This window comes from Trachypithecus francoisi, unplaced genomic scaffold (genome assembly GCF_009764315.1).
Source record: "Trachypithecus francoisi isolate TF-2019V2 unplaced genomic scaffold, Tfra_2.0 Lachesis_group12, whole genome shotgun sequence".
Lineage (NCBI taxonomy): Eukaryota > Metazoa > Chordata > Mammalia > Primates > Cercopithecidae > Trachypithecus > Trachypithecus francoisi.
Genome location: NW_022681457.1, coordinates 117224508 through 117251487, shown reverse-complemented (window position 1 = coordinate 117251487; position 26980 = coordinate 117224508). Strand labels below are relative to the sequence as shown.

The following is a 26980-nucleotide window of genomic DNA, read 5'->3' as shown; positions in this document are numbered from 1 at the left end:
TCTTTTCCCTCTCAGCACTTGAAAATATTAATCCAGTGTCTCTTGAGACTTATTGTTACAATTGAGAAATCAGCCATCATTCTAATTGTCATTTCTCTTTGACTGCTGTTGCGGTTGTCTCTAGCTTTGTGTTCCACATTTTCACTGTAATGTACTAGGTGATGGTTTGTTTTTGCTTTTCCTGACTGGGATTCACTGGGCTTCCTTCTCGGATTTGATGGCTGGCTGTCTTTCAGAAGTTCTAAAAATTCTCAGACAGGCCGGGGTGATGGCTCACACCTGTAATCCCAGCACTTTGGAAGGCTGAGGCAGGTGGATTGAACCCAGGAGTTTGAGACCAGCCTGAGAAACACGGCAAAACACCTTCTTACAAACAAAACAATTTGCTTGCTCCTGTAGTGGCATGCTCCTGTAGTCCCAGCTACTTGGGAGGCTGAAGTGGGAGGATGGCTTGAGCCCAGGAGACAGAAGTTGCAGTGAGCCAAGATCTTGTGACTGCACTTCAGCCTGGGAGACAGATCCAGACCCTGTCTCAATAAATAAATAGATAACAAAAAATAGAAATTATCGGACAAACTCAGTTACCACCACTGCCCTGTTTTTCTCTCCTTCTTGAAGTCAGATCATTTGTATTGTACTCTGCTTTCTGCATCTTTACCTCTATTTTATGTTTCAACATTTTCTCTCTGTATTGGCTTTCTTAGTAATATCTTTTTATTTGTCTTTTAATTCACCAATTCTCTCTTTTTCTATCTAGTATTTTCTTTACACTGAGTTTTAAATTTTAATTGTTGTATTTTTTGTCTCTATAAGTTCTATTTATCTTTTCCCCCCAAATCTGCCTAGTTGGTTTTGAGATTCTCTTGTTCCCTTATCATACTTTTACTTCCCTCTTTTCTTTCTTTAAACAGATTAAACAAACAAATTTTATATTACGTTTTTGATACTTCCAATATCTGAGTCTTGGCAGATCTGATTCTTAACTTTTCTTCTTTGTGCTGGTTCTTGTGTATGGAGGATTGAGTCCTCTTGTGCTTGGTTGTTTTTTTCCTTTGACTTTGTGCTCCAAAAGCTGCACCAGAGACAAAATCAAAATGCCTTAACTCCACTTAATGCATCTTCATCCTTCTAAATCTGCCGTTAAAAATCCAAAGAATGTGATTATCTTCCCTTCACATAGAAGTGTTAAGTCAAAGAAGTTGAAGTAACATCTTGAAAAGAAAAATCCCAAGCTCTAAATTAATAACTTAATGTAATTTCTAATTATGTTGGAGTTATAAAATATCTTCCCCTAGATGAACACAAACTGACTAAATGTTTTCTAAATAATTAAATTTAATATTTTGACCAATTAGGATGTTGCAGGTGTGTTCAAAATTAATCATTATTTTTCTTAATGTAAGACCTTTTTCATTAGTGGAAAGAAATTCCAAAATTTGACACCAAACTTAGAACCAAGAGATTCTAAAATTCTTTTAAAATTTTGCCAATTTATGTCAAATTGTCTCGCCTGTGACCAAAAACATTTTGCTCTCAGGCTTTATTTTTCTGAAAACTCTTTTTTATGTTTCTCCCATGGTTGCTCTCTCTAGAATCTGAGATCTGACAGCTGAAGGGACTTCGAGGTCTATTTCTCCCTGAAAGCTGACCACAGACCATCCAGAAAAAGTGATTTCCAATAAATACCCTACGTGTGTGATGATATTGAGATGAGGGAGATAGACTGTTCAATTACAGAAGTGATACCCCATCTCTTCTATGGGTAACCCCAAATTTGTTGCTACTAAGGTTCTATAATGCCAAAGCTTGTAGAACTATCACTTTTATAGATAATGATATGAAATCCCATTTAATGATGATTATCTCAACACAAAGAGGGTTTTTTTCCTTTTTTATTATTATGAAAATACACACACAACTGGTAAAAATACACACAATACAAAAGGATATGCAGCAAGAAGGCTGTCTGTCCCACAGACCCTCCAGGCCCATGCTCATGGGGAACAATGGCCACAGATGGATTTCCAGGCTGTTCTTGGTCACCTCAGCCCTCTGCTTCTTTCTTCCCCAACACTTTCTCTCAGGCTTCTAGGCAGGCAGCAGACATGGAGATAGGACTGGTGGTCGTGGTGCTCAGCTTTGAGCTGTTACTACCAGGAAGGGAAGGAGAGAAACTTGGGTGTGTTAAGTGTCAACTGTTACCAGGCACAAATCTGGGCTCTGCATGTGAGATCTCTACTCCACATAGCAACTTACAGAGGTGGGTATGTACTATGATGAAGTAACAGAGGGTCCAAGACACCAGATGGCCAGCCCCCAGCCACAGGCTTGTAATAGTCACAGGACCCGGATTCAGCCCGCTCTTGTTTTGACCATACAGCAGGAGGAGGCCTGACGGTGCAGCTGCTACCAGGGAAGAGGCACGTCTCTTGTCCCTTTCCTACCCAGAGCTCCTCTAGCATCCTCTTTGGCTGGGAGATGAAGTGTACACCCCCTCCTGAGGATCCTTCTGGACCCAAATGTGAGTTGAGGCCAGAGATGAAGAACCAGGAGCACCCACATGTAGCATGGGTGAGCCCCAACAGGATTGGGGCATTTCGCCTCATGAAATCAAATCATTGATTGCACATTTGAGGTGACCCCAATCTCAGATATCTGAATTCTAAATAAAGACATTACCCAGGACATGTGAACATGTACTGGAAAATATCAGGCAATGGTTCAATCACATCTATTTATACTAATTGGCTGTTAAGTTATTAGAGAAAAAAAGTATTAAATGCCAACATGGTTTCCTATGTCGATTTTCTCTTTGATGCGGGGAATGGATATAACAGTGAGACCTGGCCAGCCGGAGCTGTGTACATCCTATCAGCCAGATGCTGGGGGAGCAGGCAGGGCTGGCCTCATAGTCACATCACCGGAGTCAGGCTGCGGCCACATCACAGGGCTTTGGGAGACTGGGGCCATGTTTGGCTCATGGGGTTAGAGCTGGGTGCAGTGGCTTATGCCTGTAATCTCAGCACTTTGGGAGGCTGAGGCAGGTGGATCATTTGAGGTCAGGAGTTTGATACCAGCCTGGGGAACATGGCGAAACCCCGTCTCTACTAAAAATACAAAAATTAGCTGAGCATGGTGGCAGGCGCCTATAATCTCAGCTACTCAGGTGGCTGAGGCAGGAGAATCACTTGAACCTGAGAGGCGGAGGTTGTGGTGAGCCAAGATCACACCATTGCACTCCAGCCTGGGCAGCAGAGCGAGACTCCACCTTAAAAAACAAACAAACAAACACCTCAGTGAGGTCCCCCATGCCAGACTTTCAGAGGAGAGGAGCCTATGGGACCATCATCAGTTCAGCCAGGTACCCCTGAAGGCAGCAGCAGCCCTCACGCAGACCTCAGGACCCCTTTATACGCTTAAAAATGAATGAGGATCTCACAAAGCTCCATCCTTCTTACATCCTTTTGATTATGTGAGTTACGTCTCCTAATGTTCACTGTATTTGCATTAAAACTGAGGCAAATTAAAACCTGAGAATACACAAGCACTGTGCATTCCATGAGCTGCCAGAGCAGCAGCAGCATCACATCCAGTGGCCTCTGGAAAATGCTGTGGCACACGCAAGGCACATCACATGCTAGCATTATTATGAGCAGGGTCTAGAACCCCCTGGCCACGCTTTGAGGAACTCTGCCCTTGGCACCCCCTAGAGAGCTGACCATGGTCAGAGCCATGTGCTTAGCAAGACAGGTAACCTCATGCCTGGGTCAGCAGCTCCTCTTGGTCTTCTACCTCTCTGACCTTCTCAACCGCAATGAATGGGGACATGAGGAAGGTGGCCGTCGAGGGCTGCTGACTCTGGATAACTTTCGTGACCCTCGTCCTTCTTATTCTGCTTTGGATGATCCCACAGAGCTCCTTTGAGATCTTTGTATTTTGGTAGCAGGAGGCCCATGACAAACTATTTGGGATTCAAGACTTAGATGCCTCTCCCCAACCCGTTTGTGCAGAAAGATTGACTTTCCCCACAACATAAATGTCCACACTGAAACCCTGTAACTCCATCCTTATTACACAGTTCCAGGGAGACTCTGGGATCATGCTTCACAGTTGCTGTTTGTGCACCAAATAGAAATGTGGCAAGAGGGCACCGGGTCTGGAGAGGGGCTGCTGGTGTGGGGCCTCTGAGGGGGCCCCGCTCTGCCAGTCACTCCGAGTTCCCTGTCAGGAGACTCATAAAGAAGGCCAGCGAGGACTGCGAACACATGTTTATTTTATGAATGACTTCGGGGAAAGAGGAGAAAAAAAAATCCTCTGGAATGTCATCCAGGAGGCTGTGTTCTTTTTATTATGTTTTGTCGGTAAACAAAAAAAAAATTGCCACATTTAATACTTATACCAGTCCTGTGGGATTTCTCTGACTAATGTAAAATGACAGTTTTCACAGCATTCTATATAAATACAAGTCTGTTTGTGGGAGCCTGTTCTATTTTTAATGTAAACCACACCTAACTCGCTCTGAAGAATTGTACCCTTGGAATTTAGAGTCCTGTCTGTTGTCTCTTCATGGGACTGTATTATCTCAGGAGCAGCCCGGAAGAAACCAAAGACATCCAGAACTTTTCAGTTTCACGTGAGAATTATTCACCTAATTTTCCTGCAGGCATTGTGTTACTTAATTTATTGTTGTGTGGAGCTGTATGGTGATGTCGCTAATGAGCGACACAGTGTACTTGGTGAGCCAATCCATAATTTAGGAAGCTGCTGATGATCTTTGTGCTGTCTGCAGGCTGAGCAAAGCAGGCAGTAAAAATAAAGAATATACTCACAGATTATAGAAATGAGCACACACCCGCAGATACACATGCACACACACAATACCCGTTACTGGGCTGGCAACCCCCATGGTTGCATGAAGCATGAGCTTATGTGCTGAGAGGTGCAGGGAAAGCTGACCGTAGACTTGATAAGTTCACAGTGGACTCACGGCCACCCTGTCGTGGACTGTCACACGTGGAGAGTTGGTGGGAGAAGTTGGCTTCCATGAGGGGGCAAGTGTGAAGCCCTTTATGGTCTGTTCCCTTGCATTCCTCAGCCATTTCTTCCTGCACCCACTCCAGAGAGCGTGAGCAACAGAATCCTCTTTAATCCTAGTGGCAGGTCACCCAGTGACTGGCATTCAGGAGCTGAACTGATTGATGGTAGAATTGATGATGGCGCCCTTCTCTGCAGTTTTTGGATGGGGATGGCAAACGTGTCAGAGGACGACTCTTAGGTGATGACGAGCCTCCCTGTCGAGCTCGGGTTCTGTAAGCTGTGGCAACTGGCATGCGTTGAACCTACTTGTCATTCCTGCCAGTGAGGGAGAGACCCTCAGGGGAGTCGGATCTAATACTGGACCCCACACTGCAGAGTGATGATCGCATAGGTGTGCCTTCCTGCAAGGTCACAGGTGGAACAGAATACAGACAGAACACAGCATTCTCTCTGCTGTGAAATTCCCTTTGCACTGGGAGATTTCCTGGCAGAGGTCCTACATTTCGTCAGTGAGAAATGTCAGGGGCTCCTGCCATGTGCGGCCAAGGCATTGGATCTTGATATCGGATCCAGGAAGACAACTTGTGAAAGGAAAAGGCTGAGGGTCTTAAATGCTGCTGTCGTCCCAGCTTCTAGGGAGGCTGGGATTACAGCCTCCGCCATGTTGCAGATTTTCCAATAAACACCCTGGTGATCTGTGTGCCTTGCAGGGGCGTGAAGCCTGGTGTATTTACATACCATGGGCTAGCTTTAAAAATCAACTTTAGATTTGCCTTGCCATTTGCAATCTCTTGAATAAAGCATTTTTGTAGCCTCCTCAAAATCCTCTCTCTGTGTTTACATTTTAATGGGCATTCCAGTGAACTGGAGGAATTTTTTTTTTTTATTACTTACATTTATCAAGGAAGGAGGTGGGGATGGAAACTGCCAAGCAGCAGAGCCGCCTCTCTTTAGACTCCCGGGGCTCTCTGCTCTCCAGCAGGCTACGGCCTGATGTGGGCAAAGCGTGCCATGTAGCCGGGCAAGCGGGAAGGAGAGGAAAGGCCATTTTAATTTGGCTTTTAAATATACATCCCTGAAAATTTACACAATTTTAAAATAGTACTTTAGATCTCAAACATCGCTGAAAGAAATGAACACGTGTAAGAAGATTATTAAACTGCACTGGTCTATGTGGAAAGTAAAGTCTGTCACATGTCGTGAGGTATCATTCCAGAATTATCCTTTTGGAAAAGAAAGGGGGAAAAAGTCAATCTCTCCGCCAGGGCAGAGGAGCCCTTGACTAGTTCTTCATCGCAAATACTCTTGGAAGGAGGGTCCTCAGGTGATCTCTCCACTCCTTGGCAACATTTTCGGGATGGTTTACGTTTCTGTGGCTGCATGAGGGGAAACCCCTCTTGGATCTTGGGCACAGAAGCCGCCTCCTGGAGGCAGTAAGCTCTTTTGGATGTGGAAACGGAGTTTCTGCTTACCCTAGCATGTAGCTAACATTAAGATCTTCTTGTCCAAAGGGCTCCCCTATCACAGTCGATCATATAGTGGTAATAAAATTGGGCCAAGGCAGCTTCCGGGGCTTTGCATACGTGGAACTGCCAGTGTTTTAATCTCCCCCTGGGATGTCTCTCTCGTTCCTCCCATGACATTCCCAGGAGATCCCTAATTAAAGCTACAGATGCGGTTTAAAAATACACTTACAGATGTTAGTTTAAAATGACCTATAACTGGCAGCAGAGATGGAAGAGGCGGACGGCGTCTGAGGCCTCCGGGTCGCCTTTTCCTAGGCTGTCATTCGGTATGCAAATGAAGCCCAGCAGAATCTGAGAGCCAGCTCTGCCAAGCCATAAAACCAACTGCTTTGAAAGCAATGCATCAGTAATTCTTATCACCTGGCATCTGGAGTGCGGGAAAGCTCCCTTCCTAACTAGAACATGTCATAGCATGACTTAGGAGGAAGCTCTCATTTTGCACTCCGCAGACAATTTAAACTGATGAATCTGCTTGCTGAAGCTCATACAGCTCCCTTTAGGACAAACCATTTTTTAAACCAAATCCAGGCTCTGAGACACCCCTGGTATGACTTGACTGGGCCTATATACTACGGAGAAGAGGCCTTGTCTGGCAGCACAGCTTGTGTGTGTGTGTGTGCGCGTATGTGTGGGGTGGGTTGTGGGGGCGGGTGTCAGACCCTGAGGCTACACTTCTGGGGTTTTGTTTGGATTCTTCTGTGCAAGTTCCCACCAAGTTCTCAGTGAGTTAGATCTCAGACTCTCAGGGTAGTCCCGGTTTGCCTTGCAAAGCTAAGGAAATGAGGAATGTCATGGGTGTCAATATCTTTGGGAATGAAAGAACTCTCTTTTCCTGAGAACTGAAATTTACCAGCAGCACATTCCTATCGGGTATTTATCAAAACAAACATATAGGTCAAATGACAGTTTACACAGCAGCCACCTGTCAGTGCCTTGGGATGTCAGCAGTCCCGGGGATGCCCGTCAAAGCAGCTGAGTGCTCTCGGCCCTGCACATTGCCAACTTCCCTCCTGATGTCCTGGAGCTGGGGCTCCAGCTTGAGGGTTCCCTGTGCTTTGGATAAAAAAATGGGCCTGCACCTGAGAGCCATATACGTCTCGCTCTGGGGAGAAAAACCAGGCAGGGCTTTCACGCAGAGGAAAAGCGAAGCCAGGATTTATACTCAAGAGAGGATGGGCAAAGAGCATTCACGCATTTGTTCTCCAGGGTGGAATCTGCCAGGCTGACTTACAGTGCAGGAATTTCGCCAGTCAGTGGAGGTAGATGTGTTTATAGATAACGTTAAAAAAAAAAAAAAAGGCAAAAACCAAGACCTCTGCAACCTCGGTATTTGAAACACAGAACACGGGTTTGTGTAATAAGTAAAATGTGGTTAAATAAGATGAATCTGTTGGTGGTGGGGAAGAGAGCCTGTAAGGCAGACTGGGTGTCTCAGAGGCATAATTATTTATCAAACTAATTAAAATGTAACCACCGGCTCATCGACTCCGATAACCGGCTTTCCTGCCCAAGAAGCAGCCCTCTCCCGAGCACCTGTGATTTTATTTTTCATTCATTATCCCACTGGAACACAAAACAAAGACCCAAATTGGCCACCTGGAGTGGCTGCTCTCACCCTCTGCCTGGCTGTGGCCTACCTGGACAGGGTGTTGGGGAGGGATGCGTGGGGACAGTGTTGTTCGCAGTGTGGGTGAGTGAGCGAGCCCACCTGGCCCCCCATGAAGCCCTGAGATGCCAGGAGCTCTACTGGCTGTGGCCTGGGGCCGTGTGATGGAGGGCACGTGTATTCCTCAACGCCCGGAGGCCTGGGCTGTTCAGTCGGGCCATCCCTGCAGCCTGGAGCTGCCTGGTAGGGCTTTGCCATGGATGCCTGGCTTGGAAGAGTCATGATTAGCATGAACTTGCGAACCCAGAGCAGGCGAATTGACTTGGGGTGACAAGATGCACCAGCTGGCAGAAGCAGCTTCTCTCTGGCCATCCTTCCAGAATGGAGCAGGGTTCCTGGCCCATAGTCCCTGCTTCCATGACCACCCTTGCCTCCCAGGAGTGCGTATGTGTGATTGCAGGGGTGGGCGGGGAGAGGACGCTTAGCAGAGAGAAGAGGCACAGGACTTGTTACCTAAATGACTTGAGACTGTTGAGGAGGTGCAGTGAGGTCTGTTGAGAAGTGAAAGGCAGAGAGCCTAGCCCAGCAAGGCCAGGGCGAGGTACCCGGCAGGAGGCCTTGACTCCTTGATCGCATTTCTCTGTTTCATGTCCCGAGGTGGGCAGGGAGCTGGGAACCTCCCCTGAGGAGCTCAGCACTGGGCCTCCTTCACAGAGCTCTCTTGGGGCCAACAACAGGGAAGGCCATTGCCCTTCTGTCTTCCTCACTCCTGTCCTCTGGAGTCCCCACATTTGTGCCAAGGAACTCACGGCCGGAGGCCCCCTCCCTATCTCCCTCTGGGTCATAGCTCCTAGGTCCCATCGAGGAAGAAAGAAAATGAGGTGGCAGGTCCAGAAGCCTTTTTGCTTTTCTGTTGGTTTATGTCCCTGAGGCCTCTGAGCAACAACCAATACATGACTTGAATACGATCCCTAGTGATTTGACTTCTCTGGGGGAGTTGTTTAGGCAGATTATGGCAGATGATTGAGCAGAATGCTGGTGAGTCCGTAGTGGCCTGGTGGTTCCAGGAGGCCTGGCTTAGAATCAGTCCGTCAATACCTATCACCTTGTGAGGGGAACAGAGACTGAGGACCTGTGTCCAGCCGACTGCCACATTGTCCTCTTCCTTTGCAGAAGGTAAACACCCCTTGCGAGATTGGGAGAGGGCGTGTCTAATAGGCATTGTGGTGGTTCATTTCATGTTCAATTTGACCAGGCCCTGGTACCCAGATGTTGGTCAAACACCAGTCTCGATGTATCTGTAAAGGTATTTTGTAAATGTGATGAACACTTAAATCAGTAGACTTTGAGGAAAGTGGTTGGCCCTCCACAATGTGGGTGGTGGGCCTCATCCAATCACAATGTGGGTGGTGGGCCTCATCCAATCAGGGACAGGCCTTGAGAGCAGACGGAGGTTTCCCTAAGAAGAAGGAGTTCTGCCTCCAGGCTGCAACCTAGAAGCACTGCCTGAGTTTCCACCCTGTTGCCTCGTGGAATTTGGACTCAAGATTACAGCATCAACTCTTTACCCGAATTTCCAGCCTGTTTGTCTGCCCAATAAATTTGGGATTTGTCAGTCCCCACAATAGATCATGTGAGCCAATTCCTTACAAATAAACTTTTCTCTCTCATATATATATATATAATATGTGTGTATATAATACATATATATCGTATATACATATATAACATATATATATCGTATACACACATATAACATATACATATATTATACATATATAACATATATACACATGTTATATATGTATATATGTATGTATATTATATACACACATATATATTATCCTATTGGTTCTTTTTTGCTGGAGAACCCTGACTCCTACAGAGATGGAGGTGCCACTTCCTCCTCCAGATTTTGGGGCTTCTGCTCTTGACACCTCAGTCTCCCTCCTGCTTTGGTACTCACCCAGCACCCAGTCCCGTTAGGTCCCAGGAGGAAGGATGCAGAAGAAGAGAATGCATCCCCTTCCACAGAAACAAGTGCACACAAATGACAATGCCACCTATAGAGTCATGCCAGGTAACAAGGGATGAAAGCTACTCACGTGGGGCTGGGACATGGGTAGCACAAAGGGATTGGCCTAGTTCTGGAGGGTTTGGCGCCGTCTGCCTTTGAGTACAGACTGCACCAGGAGCATCGCTGAGCTTTTCCATAAAGCCCACCATGAATGCAGGAATGGACTTCTTGTGTCAACGCATCATCCATTCATGTATTCAAATATTGACTGAGCACCTGCCATGTCCCTGATGTTCTTCCAAGTGTTGGAGATAAATAGTGAACACGACAAAGCCCTGCCCTCATGGAGTGCACATGGGAAGGGCATTCAGTCAAGAACTAAAACATCAGCGATTTTCAAGTTGGTGTGTGTGCCAAGAGAAAGAAAAAAAGTCGGATAAGGCAATGGAACTACAGTGGGAAGATGCCTGTGCAGTGTGGGTGGACTTAACGCCACCGAAACATACACTTAATGATAGTTAAAATGGTGAATTTTATGTGATGTCCATTGGACTAGTCCGTTCTCACACTGCTACAAAGAAATACCTGAAACTGGGTAATCTATAAAGAAAAGAGGTTTGATTGGCTCACAGTTCCACAGGCTGTACAGGAAGCATGGCTGGAGAGGCCTCAGGAAACTTTTAATTATGGTGGAAGAGGAAGCAGGCATGTCTTACATGCCTGGAGCAGGAGGATGAGAGAGAACAGGGAGGGGGCTACACACTTTTAAACAACCAGATCTGGTGAGAACTCACTCCTATGACAAGACCAGTGAGGGAGACTCCATCCCCGTGATCTAATCACCTCCCACCAGGCCCTCTTCCATCATTGGGGATTACAATTTGACATGAGATTTGGTCAGGGACACAGACCCAAACCATATCGTGTATTTTTAAAAGTAAGTTTAAAATGTTCTAAAATGTATTATGGTGGTGATTGTGCAACTCTGTGAATATACTAAAACCACTCAATTGTATGCTCCAAATGGGAGAATTGTATGGAATGTGAGCTCTAGCTGTTTAAAGAACAAAAGACAAAGCCAGGTGAGGGTGGAGTATTTCAGATACAGCAGTCAGGGAAGCCCTCTCCAAGGAGGGACATTTGGTAGGAATTATTGTCATCATTTTTCAGATGAGTTTAGAAGAGAATGAATGACTTGTCCAGAGGGACAGGTCTAAGATGCACACCCAGGCATGTCTCCTTCCGAGACCTTCTTGCCCTACTTGACCATTCTGAGTTTTTTCCCTCTCTTCTCAAAGCATGATCATGCTGATCTAACTCTGTTTTGTTTGTTGGTTGGTTGGTTTTTTTTTTTTTTTTTTTTTTTTTTGAGACAGAGTTCTTGCTCTGTCACCCAGGCTGGAGTGCAGTGGTGCAATCTCAGCTCATTGCAACCTCTGCCTCCCAGGTTGAAGCAATTCTTCTGCCTCAGCCTCCCAAGTAGCTGGGATTACAGGTGCACACCACCATGCCCGGCTAATTTTTGTAATTTTAGTAGAGACAGGGTTTTGTTATGTTGGCCAGGCTGGTCTCGAACTCCTGACCTCAAGTGATCCACCCGCCTCAGCGTCCCAGAGTGCTGGAATTACAGGCATGAACCACTGCGCCCAGCTGATCATCTCACTCTGTTCTAGGCATCTTGATTTTCTATCTTGTCTCCAGCAGACATACTGGGAAACAGACATTCAGAGCCTGACCCGGGGTCCCATAGCCAATGATAGGGCCCCAAACAGCACTCTATCCCAGGAATCAGCAAACTTTTTCTGTAAAGAACCAGCCAGTAAATATCTTAGACTTTGCCAGCCATATGGTCTGTGTTGCATCAACTCAACTTTGCTGTTATGGAACAAAAGCAGCCATAGACAATATGTAAACAAATGGATGTGGCTGTGTGCCCATAAAACTTTATTTGCAAATACAGGCAGCCGGCTGAATTTGGCCCATGGTTATAGTTTGCCAATCGTTGCAGCTTGTCATTTTTTCTTCTCTGGAAAGATGCCCTGGATAAGGTAAGACTGGAGGGAGGGAGGCTTGATGCTTCCTGCCCCCGCTAGCCTACCCCTGACTTATACTTGTGTCCAGGAAAAGGCATGTGAAGTGCTTCATGCAGCCAGATTCCCCAGAGGAGCAATATGAAGCAGGACCCCTGTCAGATGCAGACATGTCTCTGTGGAGAGACTAAGACTAGGGGAGGGCCCAGGAAGTAGCCCTTTCCCAGATGGTTGCTTTCTCCTATGAGCAGCTAATGTGCTGCCTGCCTGCATCCATCCCTCCCTCCTTCCTTCCTTCCTTCCTTCCTTCCTTCCTTCCTTCCTTCCTTCCTTTCTTCCCTCCCTCCCTCCCTCCCTCCCTCCTTCCTTCCTTCCTTCCTTCTTCCTTCCTTCCTTCCTTCCTTCCATCTTTCCTGGCTTCCATCCATCATCTATACATTTATGCATTCATTTATCTCTCTATGCATCTATCCATCTATTCATGCATTCTTTGCTTCTTCCATCCATCTAGCCATGCATCCTTCCATCTGTCCATCCATCCATCCATGCACTGTCTCATTCAAAAACATGACTTCAGAGCCTACTCTGCACCAAACAATGAATTAGACCACAAGAATTCAGTGGAGGACAGGACACAGTTTCTGTTCTCAAGGAGTTCACACCATGAACAAACCCATACATAGTCCACAAACCAAAGGAGTGAATGCCATGATAAAAATATGGTATTCATAAGCCTAGGCCATATATTTATGGAAGGAAGTAGCCTGGGCTGGCCAGGGTGCTTTTCATGATACAAGACATTCCTTCTTAGGCCAGGCCTAGACACAGCCTTGATGGCACTCCATCACCTTCTCTCAAGACACCAGCTCTTTGACCACAAAGGGTTTCGGAGGTGGAACATTTCCTAAAGGGCTGTGGGCAGCCTGTGCCCTGAGCTCTGGCTCATGGTTGCTGAGCATGGAGCTGCCTTTCAGCTGTGCAAGGCCTCCAGCTTCCCCATGGCATGGAATAGGAAAGAGAGCTCCTTCCCAGGCATGTGGGGACCATGCCGAGGCGTGTCTGGTGGTTGGCGGTGGAGGGGGGCGCTGTCATGAGGAAGAGAAGTGGAGCCACTGTTCTCTTCCCACCCACGGAAGCAGGTGACCAGCTTGTGCAGCCTGAGCAGAATGAGACACCCGCCAGGAGGTGGGGCACAGCTGTCATCCTGTCCAGTGAAACCAAAATATTTCCATTCTGTTTGATATCTAAGAGCAAACAAAGTAGGTGCGAGATTGTCTCTGGTAAGGAAGAATACGCCAAGCTCTCTTGTTAGGGCTCTGAATTGAGCTGTCGCCCAGCCTGGAGCTGGCTCCCCTGTAAATGATGATGAAAGCAGCCCCAGCTGGCATTTGCCCAGCCAGGGGGTGGTGATGACCCCAGCCAGTTCGGGCTTCCCGTGGCTGCCACCAGCCTAATGCCTGCATGATTGTTCTGCCGTAAACATCATCTGTGTGTGCGTTATCTTCAGAGAGTCTGGGCTCAGCAGCTTGGCCAGGGTCCAGTGCTTTCTCTCTCCACAGAACTCAAAATCGTGACTGTCTTAGTCTCCATAGGATAAATGAGAATTAAATTTCAGAAGGGGCTCCAGGAGCTGGCCTCCTGGGGAGCAGGGCAGGCCAGGCTACTCTCCTTCCTTGCCTCTCCCCTGCCAGGGCCCATCATGCTGGAGGGCAGATAACAGTGAGGAGAATCCTTCTGACTGTAAGCACACCATGGAGGGGGCCTGCTCTGGCCTAGGAGCTGTTTGCTTGCAATACCTCAGGGAGTCTTCATACTAACCCTAGAAGGTAGGTGCCATTATCACTGTATTTTGCAAATGTGGAAACTGAGGCACACAGCGGTTTCCCCATTGAAAATAAATGGGCGTAGTCTCTTTTAAGTCTGCCCCCTGAGGACAATCTCTGGGAGTGGTCCCAGGTCTCAGATGGCCTAGGGTGGAGGGCAGGGTGCTGTACCCACATGACCTCAGAAGAGCTCCTGGCTCCGTGGCCTGTCCAAAGGCAGTGAGGTGGATGCAGAGCCAGGGGGTCCCCTGGGCTTCCTGGAATGAGAGGTAGTCCCCCTCCACCCTTTTAGCACTGACTCAGCTGGTGATTCCTCTCGTGGTTCCAGGATTACCCTGATGAACCATCATGGGGGCACAGCAGCAGGATTCCAGTCCTTTCCCTGCTAAATGCTTACCTGCGTGGGAATTGAGGCTCAGGCTGTGCCTGGAAGAATGAGGCTGGGACTGAGAGCTAGAGGGCCCAGGGGTCTGGGATGGGAAGAAACAACACCATCATCATGACAGGGTGTCCATGGTGGCCCTTGAAGAATGGTGCCCACATCTTAAAATCCTACAACACCTAGAATCCTAGAACATAGGGCTGGAGCCATGTTAGGAAGCAAGTAATTTGACCCTAATATTGGAAATAAGGGGAGAATAGAGAAGAAGGAAATAGAATGGAGGACCTTGTCTAAGAGACGCAGCAGGTCATTAGAGAGCTGTGACCAGAAACTCAGGTAGCTGAAGATGGAGCCATCTTGGGGCTAAGGGCCTGAGCACTCCCAGGTCTGGCTGGCCAGTGGGCAAACTATTCACCTCCCCAGCTGTTTTCTGCAACTTCATGCCTGGCCTTCAAGAGGCATTTTCCACTTTCCCTGGGACCATCAATCAGACACGGAACTCCTTGCTCCTATTAAGGCCTGAGACAAGTGCCCTCGCAACCAGTGGGCACCGGTTCTACAGAGCATCACACAGCCCCAGCCCTCGCTCCTTCTCCCTGACCCCTCGCACGGCTAAAATATTGTCCTGTGGATAGGAAATGAAAAGGGTACAACCTTATTTCTTCAAAGATCGCCCAATCTAGCCCAGAGGTATAATAAAACCCCAAACTTTCCTTTTAGGACTCATCTTTCATCAGTAATATCTTTCCGTGTTAAGTGGTAGGCACACAATGGTGAAGTAAAACACAGGGCTCAGCGACTCCGATGGCTTGGGGTGTAGGAGGGGAAGGTTGCCTTTATGGTTTAAGTTTCCTGTGCCTCAGCTCTCCTGGATTGTGGGGTGCATGGCGCATGGGTGATTGATGACAGTATCATTCTCCATCATTCAATTCGGGAGATCCCTACCAGGGGCATCTTGGCCACCTCCGAGGCCATATAGGGCTGGAACCTCCATTATCTGTGTAGTCAGGTGTTTGCATTTAAAACAAAGAAGGAATTAGAGAAATTAGATGAATTACAATCTTCAGTTCATGACACACTATTGTTGTTGTTTACTTTAGAGTGTTTGTTTAAACATTCTAACAAGGAATGCCCATGACCTGCTGGCCAATCCAAGAACTAGGATATTACCAATTAACCATGTCTGTCATGGGCTCTTCTCCATCCCTCCCTGAGCTTCCCACCTCCCAAAGGTCATCACAACCCTGAATTTGTGCTTACATCTCCCTCCTATTGTTTCAGTCTTATCACTTATAAATGCATCCTTAAATACTTCCTTGTTTACTTTTTGCCTGTTTTTGACCTGTATAAAAAATGTTTTGTCTCTTCCGTGGTCGTCTGGAGTTAGCTTTTGAAATTTAACATTGTGTCTCTAAATCTCGTTTATGGGGTTGGTGTGTAGCTACAGTTCATCAATTTTCACAGCTGTATAATATTCCCCTGTGGGTCTCTACCACCATTTGCTGAACTCTTCTGTCTTCGGGCATTCAGTGGTTTCTAGATTTGTGTTAGAAACAGCATTGCCCAGATTAGTCATCTTTGTGTCTGTCTCCTAGGAGTGCGCTTGCTGGGTGGTCCAGGTTATCACAAACGCCCCACATAACCACAATCATGTGTGTTGCTGTCGGGCTCAGAGGGTTGACTCTGATTTGTTCCACCACATCCGGGACCTGAGATGAAATGATTGAGGGTTGGATCCCTGGAGCTGGCCTGAAGGGGCCTGGGCCTCTTTCTCCATATGGAGGCTAAGACCTTTGCATGTGGTCTTTTCACCTGGTCTTCCCTGGCATAGCAGCTCAGGGTTCCCAGAATGAGCTTTCCATACACCTGGTGGAAGTTACAGGCTACTTAGGGCCAACCCAGAAGCTCATAATGTGAGTCCTACCACGTTCTACTGATGAAGCAGGTGACCAAGGCCAGCTAGATTAGAAGGCAGGGGAACTGGATTTCACCTCTCAGTAAGAGGCATAGCAAATGTAGTTGTCTTTACTGGAATCCATGAGACTCATGAATATTCATTTTTACAAGTTAACTCAAGTTGTTTTCCAAAGTGATGGCCAATGTATGGTCCCATCAGCTGTGCATAAGTGATTTCCAGGGTCTCTACCCTCTGCCTATGAAGTCAGACTTCCTAATCGTTGCCAGTTGAGTGAGGATGAAAGGGTGTCTGACCCTGGCCCTCCCAGCATTTCCCTGATCACGAGTGAGTGGGCCCCTCTTCCTGCGATTATTGGCCATGTGTTTCTCCTCTTTCCTGCTCAAGTCTTTTTTTTTTTTGAGACGGAGTCTCGCTCTGTTGCCCAGGCTGGAGTGCAGTGGCACGATCTCGGCTCACTGCAAGCTCCGCCTCCCAGGTTCATGCCATTCTCCTGCGCCAGCCTCCCGAGCAGCTGGGACCACAGGTGCCCGCCACCAGGCCTGCCTAAATTTTTTGTATTTTTTTTTTTTAGTAGAGACGGGGTTTCACCGTGTTAACCAGGATGGTCTCGATTTCCTGACCTTGTGATCCACCCGCCTTGGCCTCCCAAAGTGCTGGGATTACAGGCATGAGCCACCGCGCCCGGCCTCCTGCTCAAGTCTTTTGCCCATTTTTCTATCAAGTTGTCTCTTTCTTCTTGTAAGAATTATTTATATTTTCTTGATAAGAATCCTTCATTCCTTTTATATGTTGCAAATATCTTGTATTTTTAAGTTTGTGGCTTTTCAGCTTCTTTAAGATGTCTTGTTGAATAGTTCTTACTGTTAATATTGCCAATGTTATCAATATTTTACAGCTAGCACTTTTTAGTCTTGTTTCAGAAATCCTTCCCTATCTCAAAGTCAGGAGGATATTCAGCACTATTTTTCTAAAAGCTTTACAGTTTTGATGTTGACATTTGAATTCTGGATCTATCTGGAGTTGATTTCATCTGTTGTTGTTAATCCCTTTGGGGATAACCAGAGCTGCCAACTCCTTTCCCGTGATCACCTGCTATCTTGGACACATCAACCATGGTGGACCCATCCTGATAGCCTTTTTATTTGACTTACAAGACTTTCAGAGTGACTTAGGTGAGATGATGTTGTATCCACAGGAAGCTTGTTTGTAAACCCCGGGGCCCACTTTCCACTTCTCTGATTCTTTGGGGTGCCAGTCCTGGGAATAACTGGCTGCTAGAGCCCAAACCCATGCCAGAATTTGAGCGCTTACACCCCCATGCCAGGTGGCTGGGAAGATTATGCCCAGTTAACAACATCAGAGCTGGGCACGCGGTCAGGGCTTCGTGCCTGAGAGTCAGTAGGCTGACTTTTTAAGCAATGGCCATAGTCACTCAGGCTAAGCTACTGCCACTGACCTACCTGCCTTTCTGCTCCTAAACACAAGAGAAGAATCCCACTGCATCTGTGGAAAGACAGCAGAAGGGAGAGCGCCAGGGCTCTGAGAAATGTCAGGACTGCTGAATCTGAGGAGGTGTTTTGGGGTGCAGGGAAACCCTCTGTAGGAGCTTTTCTTTGGTATTAGCCACAGTAAATCCCTAAATGTCAGAGAAGTCCAGGGAGCAGCCCAGCTGGCAATTGCATTTGGGAGTTAAGCTCAAGTAAGGTTGGTTGCATCAGCTGGGCTCGATTTTGGTGAAGTCAGTGTGTTTATACGGTTTGAAAGCTCCTGGGGTGAGTTAGTCCATCTCGCCAAGGCCTACAACGTATCTTCCTGGAAGCTATGAACTGAGAAGAGAAAAGGACACTGGAATCATGGATTCTGGTTCAGAATCCATGCTGCCTTGCTGTGTGACCTTAGACAGGTTTCTCTCCCTCTCTGATCCTCAGGTTACTTCTCTCTAGAATGGAAGGGGCAATCAGTGCCTAGGCAGTCCTTCAGACTCTCCTCTTTTTGGTTATCTCTGGATCTGTGACGAAGGCATTTGATGACTCTGAGCTGCCTCCTGCTGAAGACAGGGGAACTGGAGCAAGAAAAGGCCCAGAATTAGCCTAAAATATAAACAGCTGAGAGCTTTCTTGTTAACTGGGTGAAATTGTGAAGATCATAATACACCTCCACACTGGCCTGCAAGCTCAGCCCATAAGATTTCCCCTCTTAGGGATGGTGTCGATCATCAAGTCTTGTTTGGAAATCCAAAGTATTTTTAAAGTGGAATTTGCGGGGAAGAGAGTAGAAGTTAAGCTCGCGCCTCCAAAAGCGGAGTGGGCTTACTTCTAAGGCGACTGTCATTCTCCCAGCTCCATGGGGACTGGCAGGAGGCAGCCCTCTCAGTTACTCCTGGCCCTGAAGGGGGCTGTTTGGTCCTGCCCCTTCTCCTGGGTCTGAGGCAGGTGGCACCCCCAGCAGAGACTCAGCTGCATTCACCCCAGGAGGCTGGGCTCCTTCCCCTCGGTTTCTTGGGTGCCCTCGGGGGCCAGGCCTTGCAGCTAAGAGCAGAGAGTCCCAGCTACACTCGACTGTCACAGACTGAAGTGCAAAGTGCATCCGGCAGCCAGCACGGATGTGTTGTCCTCTGACTCTGCAGGGTGACCTGTCCCATATGCCTCAGCCGTTTGGGGACAGCCTCTGAAAGAGCCAAATGTTCCTCTCCAAACTCCATAGCAATAGATGGTGAAGAGATTCTGAGCTATTTATGGTCAGGAGAGATCCGGCTGCCTCATCCCGGTGGCGGTGTCTGAGTAACATTCCTCAGTGGGGAGAGCGGCGGATGGTTCTCAGAAAGAATCAAGGCTTTGGGCGTACATCAACTGGCCTGTCCCCACTTCATCTTTCCACAGTGAGGCCTGCACTGTTCCATCAGGAAGGGGCTTCAGGACTCATCCCTCATTTTCTCAAAGGAGAGCCAAGCTCTGGAGAGGGAGTGGCCCAAGGTCACAGGATCTGGTGCCCAGGCAGCTCCAGAGCCCAGCCAGTCAGGCCTCTGCCGTCACACCAGCCCCGGGATCACGGGCTTTGGCTTTGATCTGTAAAGGCTTTCTCTTTCACACCAGCCCCCAGGTCACAGTCTTTGGTTTTGATTTTTGAAGATGTTCTCCTTGCTTGCAGGGAGCTAAGCCTTCCTTGAGTCACTTGTATTGGTTCCCATAGCAAATTACCACAAACTGGGGGGCTTAAAAACACTGAAATGTTTTCTCTTCAATTCTAGAGGCCAGAAGTCTGAAATCAAGGTGCGGGCAGGTAGGTTCCTTCTGGAAGCTCTAAGGCAGAATCTGTCCCAACCTCTCTCCAGCTCCTGGTGGCTGCCAGCAATCTAGGGTCCCCCTGGCTTGCAGCTGCATCCCTGCATCCCCACAGCCTCTGCCTCCATCCTCACTTGGCAGTGTTCTTCCCCGTGGCTCTGTGTGCCCTTTTCCACCTCTCCTAAGGATGCTGCTGTTGAAATCAGGCACGACCTTAATGCAGTGTATCATCTCCATCCTTAATTCTACCCAGAAAGACCCTATTTCCAAATCAGGTCCCATTCATAGGCTCTGAGGTTAGGATGTGGACGTATCTTTTGGGGTGCCATAATTTATTCACTTTAGGAGGACAGTGGTTTGACACACCGAACGGAGGACTGGACCTCACGGCAAGGCCAGGGGACAGAGGCAGCTCTGGTGAGGGACTGGCCAGGGGCTGTGTTCACTCGCAGGGCCTCTGGTGTCTCTGCCTCCACTCTGCATGCCTGCCTCTCTGTCTTCTCACTGCCCGCCAGCCTTGTGTTCCCTCTGGTGTCCCCGTCTCTCCATCTTGTGGCCTCTGGTTCTCATGCCTTGCCTCGACTCCTCCTGGTCCAGCTTCAGCGTTCTGGCCTTGGTCTCGATGACTTCTCAGCTGCAGTTTCTGCTGCTGACTGCCTCATTCCCATGCCGTTTCCCGGTTGGGTTTCTGAGCAAGGAAGTTGCGCCAGTCACGCCTGTCTTCTCACACAGGCACGGGTGACACTCCCCAGGCCAGCCTCGGATTGATGGTCCTGGGAGTTGTGGAGCCCACTCATGGCCCAGACAGCAGCATGGAGCTGTGGGCCAAGCATAGCCCCCTCTACCTGGCCCTTGGAAGGCGCAGGAATGTGGCAGAAACAGGGCAAAGGTTTGGCCGCCTACAAGGAACTGCATGGTCCCTGCAGGGTAACTTCCAGGGCCAGGATCCAACTAAGTGAAATTGTCAAATTGTCAGTTAACTGATGTATTTCCAGTTTTGAGCAAGAGATAATAGGAACCTGGAGAAAAAGCAGCCACAGGGGGTGTTCAGCTTCAATCCAGGTCCATTCACCCCTTACGTTCAGAACAGCAAATTTCAGGGATGCCACAGTCCATTAAGCATCAAAGAGAGATGGGGCCACCCACATTCACTGTATTATGACCCTCATTAGGCAGAAAAGGACGTCTGTGATTGAGGAAAGATTTTCCAGTGACATCCCTCAGGTGCCCATCAAAGTTGCCTGCTTCTCATTTCCTCACCTTCCGGGTCTTCTTCGGGCTCTCCTGGAGTCCTGTGTGTTATTACTGCGCTGTTTTCAACTCGGCCACAGTGAGTCATTTCTTCTTATCGAGTTGTGTAATCCCGTCGTTTGTCTGTAAGAGATTCCATCCCAGGGAATACTGTGTCCCTGTGCTATGGGCTTAAGACGGCAAATCCGAGCCGCGATATAAACGTAAAAGTCATTACCATTCTCCTCGAGCGCATGTTAACGACAGCACGGAATAGTGATAATTAGATGAAGCATCATTTCACACCATCACCAGCGTGCTTTACATTTATTTATCGCCATTCTTTTCTCCAGCGTCAGCAAAACGGAGACTTGTACAATATCCCAGAGCATCCAATGGGGCACCATCCTGCCACCGTTAATTACCATCTTATGAGCGCACGGAGCCCAGCACTCACCTCCAGCCACTTTCTGGGGGCCTAAAGGGGAAACTCACTCCATGCACACCTCTGTCCCTCCGTATCCTGGACCTGTCTGTCCTTGGCGTGTGCCCTCTGTCCAGCTGCCCAGGGCTTATCCCATGCCATGTGTTTACTCTGGCTGCCATGACAAGGCACCGCACACGGTGTGACTTACGTAGCAGCCTTGATTTTCTTGCAGTCGTGGAGAAGCGAAGTCTGAGATCGAGATGCAGGCAGGGCAGGTTCCTTCTGAGGCCTCTGTCCTTGGTCCTCGCAGGGTCTTCCCTCTGCCCATGTCTGTCTCTTCGTCTCCTCTTATGTAAGGTCACCGGTCAGACCAGATCAGGGCCTGCCCGTCTGACCTCACTTTAGCTTCATCATCTGCGAAGACTCACTTTCCAAATAAGATCATATTCATAGATTCTGGGGCTTAGAACTTCGACACCTTTTCACAGGGACACAGTTCACTCCTTAACAGTCCTAAAGCAAGATGCATCTGAACCTCATGTTCAAAGTAAGCCCTGGTGAGCCCTGGACCTTGGGGGCCTCCTGGCTTCACTCCTGTGTAAGCCCTGGTAGAACAGGAGGGACCTTCTGGAAGAAGGGAAGAGGGATGGGGTCTCAGCTTGGGCTCACACTGGGGTCCCTGTGTGACACTTGGAAAGGAGGGGGGACCTTTCCAAGTATCTCACTTGTGGATCCTCAACTGAGCTGCGGATCTTGGCAAGATGCTGTCCCAGCCTCCCGAGAGGGGTGCTCACTCCTGTGGGCTCCCCAGGCACCTGGTCTTGCTCTCCCCACTATCCTAGCACCCATCCCCTGCCTCCCACCTGTGTCCCCCACACTGAGCACCCCTCATTGGCAGGAACAGTGGGTGCCAGATTCTCTCTGTGTCCTAGAGCCCCAGGAGGGTCCTCAGGAGCAGGAGCCACAGGGAGATGTTGTTTTGCAGAGGGTCCTCCTGCCTCTATGCCCGCCAGGTCCCCCGAGACCCTCTATGTACCTGAACCCCTGGGTGCACAGTCACATAGCTGCAGGCTTGGATGAGACCTGGTGTTACCTTTTATTTTGTTAATCTTACCCTCTCTTATTCCAGAAAGAACTTAAGGTAGGAAAGCGTAGCCTCTCCATTTCTGTGATATCACTGCTAGAAGCCAGCCGTGTGGCCTTTGAAAAGCCCCTGTGAGGAGCCGCTTGTTTAGCCAGTTCCTTTACCGGGAAGTTCCAACTGTTAGAAAATTGCATTTTTTTTTTTCTTTACACTGAGTCACAATCTGTCTGCCAGGACTTCTTACTTCATATTGGACTGTTAGTACAGAATGGTCAGGTATTTTTAATAAAACGAAGTCATATGGGGTGTGCGTGTATGTGTGTGTGTGTGTGTATGAGCATCTGGGTATCTGTGTATATGCACAACACACATGCACCATGCTTTGTACAAAAGACAGTACTTCTTGGATTTGGGTCTCTGTCCCTCCGCATTCTGCCAGGACCCTTTTAACTCCCCCAGGGGATGAGAAGGTAGTTGCTGCTGTTTAAAGATCAGATTTGCTTTGTAGCCTGTGTTCCTTCCACGTGGGCCAAGCTGCCAGGGCTTCCCGGTAGGGCACTCCTCTGCCCCAGCAGCTGCCCATGGGTCCTCTAGGTCCATCATGGGTGGGGTGCACTCCTGCGGTGGCACTCTGAGGTCTCTCCTGAGCATTTTGGTGGAGGCAGACCTTGGCATCGTAGGAAATCTAGGAATTGTGGGGACTAGGCAGCGTGACCCCCAGGACTTGACACAGACAGGACCACCTGCCAAAGTGAGTCTTTTCTCAGGGAGAGCATCCATGTGGCCTCATGCTTTTCCTAGGCACGATCCTGGTGTCTGAGGAATGACTTTCATCTGGGGACTGTGCTGAGTGAGTGAATTGTTCTGCCTTGTAATCTTAGTGACGCCATGCGCTCAGGAGCTAGAAATAGCCAGGTAGGAACTTCTAGCAAAATTATGGCCTGAATGCCTCCAGGCTCGTAAGCCGGCCCACATGCAGATCGGGTAGGTGAGGCTGCTCTGTTAGAGAGGGCCAAGGCACCTCCCATGACTCGGCAGTCCCTGGCCAAGGAGGGAGCCAGTCCCATCATCCAGGAACTGTTCTTTCAGCAGAAGCAGCAGAGGGGGGCCTCTGCCCAGCCCACAGGTCAGTGACTGAGCACACACAGGGCTTCGGCCAAGGCTGCGCTCTGAGTCTAGCTTCTATGGAGGCAGGCCATTCGGGGTGATGAACTTGGACATGGAGACTGGAGAAACACGTTCCATTTTCTGTTGAGGGCATCGTCCCCTCTCGCCTGTCTGGCCAGGGTGGGATCAGTCAGAGGGCCTTCAAGGAGCCGTGGTCATTTGGAAAGCCTAAAAGGCTCTGCACTCGGAGCTGTGCATAAATCGCTGCGTTGCAGGATAAGATACAATTACAGTATATTCTTTGGGCTTGACATTTATGGCAAGTATAAACAGAGCGTTATTACTACCAAATCATGAGCCTCCGACCAAGAGGAAGGCAGCACTGAGAGCACACAAGTGAGAAGGAGTTTTTATACAAAAGAGAACAAAGTGATTTGCTCCCACTTTTAATATGACTGCCATAAAACAAGAAAGCAGAGAGCAGAAAATTGAAACCATCAGGAAAGCGCCAGGTCCAGGATGGCCCAGAAAAAAGTCACCGCTGATGAGATAAGTGGCACTGGCTCACCCCCAATGGCTGGGCCAGGATTCCAGGAGAGAGGGAAGGAGGAGGAGAAGGAAGCAGGGAGAAGACCAGGGAGGAGCGAAGGAGGAAGTGGGCGGGGGGAAGAAGGAAAACTGAGGAGGGGAGAGAGAAAAAGAAAAGGCTCCTGCGTGGTAACCACGTCAGTGTTGCGTTTCCCTCCAGTTACTGGGAACCTGGGCTTCCTGGGTCCTTTCCAAAGGGCCATCACTTTTGTCATCTGGGAGCTGACGAAAGTCCATCTGAGTGCAGGTGCACCTTGGCATCCCCTAGACAGGGTAACTGAGAAGATTCTGCAGGATGGATTTCACCACGTGTTTGTGTCCTGGTATCTGTCGGGTTTTTAACGGGAGACAGAGTGGCTGAGCCGAAGACTCTGTCCCAGCTCCAGGGTTGTGTGTGGCGTGTGTCTCTGCGGGTGTCCTCACTGATTTCCTCTCCCGGGCAGACTCCTTGGCCATCCACCCACAGACCCCTTTCCAGGAAAGGGATTTTTAAAGTAAATGGTCATGAGCCACGTGTCTTAATATTTCCTGCCTTCAGATGCTCCAGTGACTTCTATTGTGGCTGGAATAAAATCTAACCCCCTGCCGTGGCCTTCCACCCCTCCCCACTCAGGTCCACACTCCAGCCTCGTCTCCCACCAGCCTCCCTCTTGCTACTCCCTTGGCTCCAGCTCACAGGCCACCTGACTGGTTCTTGGCGTTGCCACATCTGGTCCCACCCCAGGGCCTTTGCACATTCTTTTCCCTCTGAATACTTAATCCAGATTTTGCATAGCTGGCACCACTCATGAAAGGACTAAGCACAAATGTCCCTTCTTCACCCTCAGGAAGATCTAGGTATGACATCACTGTGCAAGACTTGGGAACAGAAAGGTTCACCCACCATCCAGAAGGCTGGAGAGAGCTCAGGCAGGGACTGTTGAAATAATGGAATGTCAAGGCCGCTGTGGGCAGGATGATCGGCCAGGTTTGGGAGGGGAGGCATGGAATCCCAAGGTGTCCCTTGCTTCAGCAGGCTTGCTGCTTTGGCTGCGGTGTTCTTACACACCTAGAGAAGCCCCAGGCTCCGCGGTGGCTCAAGCCTGTAATCCCAGCACTTTGGGAGGCCGAGACGGGCGGATCACGAGGTCAGGAGATCGAGACCATCCTGGCTAACACAGTGAAACCCCGTCTCTACTAAAAAATACAAAAAAATTAGCCAGGCGAGGTGGCGGGCGTCTGTAGTCCCAGCTACTCGGGAGGCTGAGGCAGGAGAATGGCGTAAACCCGGGAGGCGAGCTTGCAGTGAGCTGAGATTGCGCAGCCACTGCACTCCAGCCTGGGCGAGAGAGCGAGACTCCGTCTCAAAAAAAAAAAAAAAAAAAAGAAGCCCCAGGCTCCCTTGTCCCCTGTCCTGGATGGACATGCCTATGAAGAGGTGGGTGCCCCCTGCAGGCAGTTCCTGGGGCCTCTGTGGAGGCCTTGGGCAGGGCTCGAGTGCCTTTGGCTAACAGGCTGGGATGCTGCATTGCACTACGCCTGTCACACAGTGCAGGATGTTCCTGCCTGGCACTGGGCTTTTGCTGCTGCTGTTTTAGCACCATCCTGAAATTGAAGCCACACCAGGTGATCTTGAGTGAGATCTGCCTTTTGAAAGATGTTTCCCCAGAACTTCAGAGCCTCTTCCTCCTGGAGACACAGGTGGAGCCTACAGATAGTTCAGGGAAATTTGGAAGTGTGCATGAGTGACTGCTACTGCCTCCTCCTCCAGTCTCCGAATCCCAGTGAATGGAGATCCCTGAACCTATGGACCATTAGCAGACTGTCTGTCCCCAGGGTCCCTCTAGCATGTCAGGGCTTGGCTCTGCAGGTACCCAGCCTGCCCCATTCCTGCTGGCTGCTTTTATAGGGAAGCAGAATGTTGGTTACGAACAAGGCCTTTGGAATCATTTAGACACAAGTTTAAATCCTGCCTCTTCCATCTACTGACCGAGGACAAATTACTTAACTTCTCTGAGCCTTGGTTGCCTTCTCTGAGATTGGGCGGGCATAGTACCTGCTTCCTGGGGTTGGGAGGATGTGACAGGACATCTATAAAGCCTTAGGCCCGAGGAAGCTGTGGCTCATGTCAGCTGCTGCTGTGATCACCCACACTCAGCTCCCTTCCCCCCTTCCCTCCCCCCATGGGCTTTTCAGTCCATTCCTAGTTGAAGCGGAGGCTCCCTGGAGTCCATTCATTCTGGCATTTCCAGCTCCAGGTGAAGGATATAGCTACGCACAGACCCTACTGGTGCTCTGTTGGATTTCTTGGCTCAGGGAATTTGAGGATGAAACCAAGGGCCCTGTGATGTCATCCAGTCTCCTGGAGCATCTGACAGGAAGGAAAGAAGGCATCTAGGGATGCCTTGCCCTCCCATTTTTTCCCTCATGTCTTCCTTCCTGAACACTGCAGGGAGCAGCCATAGCCAACAGCCCAGGACCCAACCTCACTGCCCAAGCCTTGCCCTTTTTGGTTCAGGAGGGGCCATCAGGGCTTCTGGTGAGAAGGAAGGGGGTGAGCTGATGGAGGGGCAGCAAGGCAGAGGAACTGAGTTGCCCCCTTGCTGGGGTCTCAAGTCCTGGCACTGCCCCACCCAGCTGCAGACCCTTGAGCAACTCATTTACGTCTCTGAGCCTCCATTTCTTTGTAAATAGGGGTCACGATTTCCATCTCATAGGAATGGTCATTCTTTCGTTTAATACATGTGAGAGGGGTAGGGATGAGGCTTGGAGGAAGGGTTTGAGAAAGCCCCTCTGAGCCATCCTAAAAATTTCACTCTTTATCTAAAGGGCCCTGGAAAGCCACAGAAGAGTTTCTGGTTTGCGTGCTTTTGTTTTTATTATTTTTATAAAAGCAGATGTCCTCATCCATGTATGTTTTTCATCCTTAGGGTCTTATGACTCAG

At 48.9% G+C, this 26980-nt stretch overlaps 1 protein-coding gene across 13 annotated transcripts in view; it reads left to right on the top strand.

Moving 5' to 3' along the window:
* CAMTA1 (calmodulin binding transcription activator 1) overlaps positions 1 to 26980 on the top strand; it is a 975525-nt gene that overhangs the window by 550777 nt on the left and 397768 nt on the right. The gene's annotated exons all lie outside the window — the stretch shown is intronic.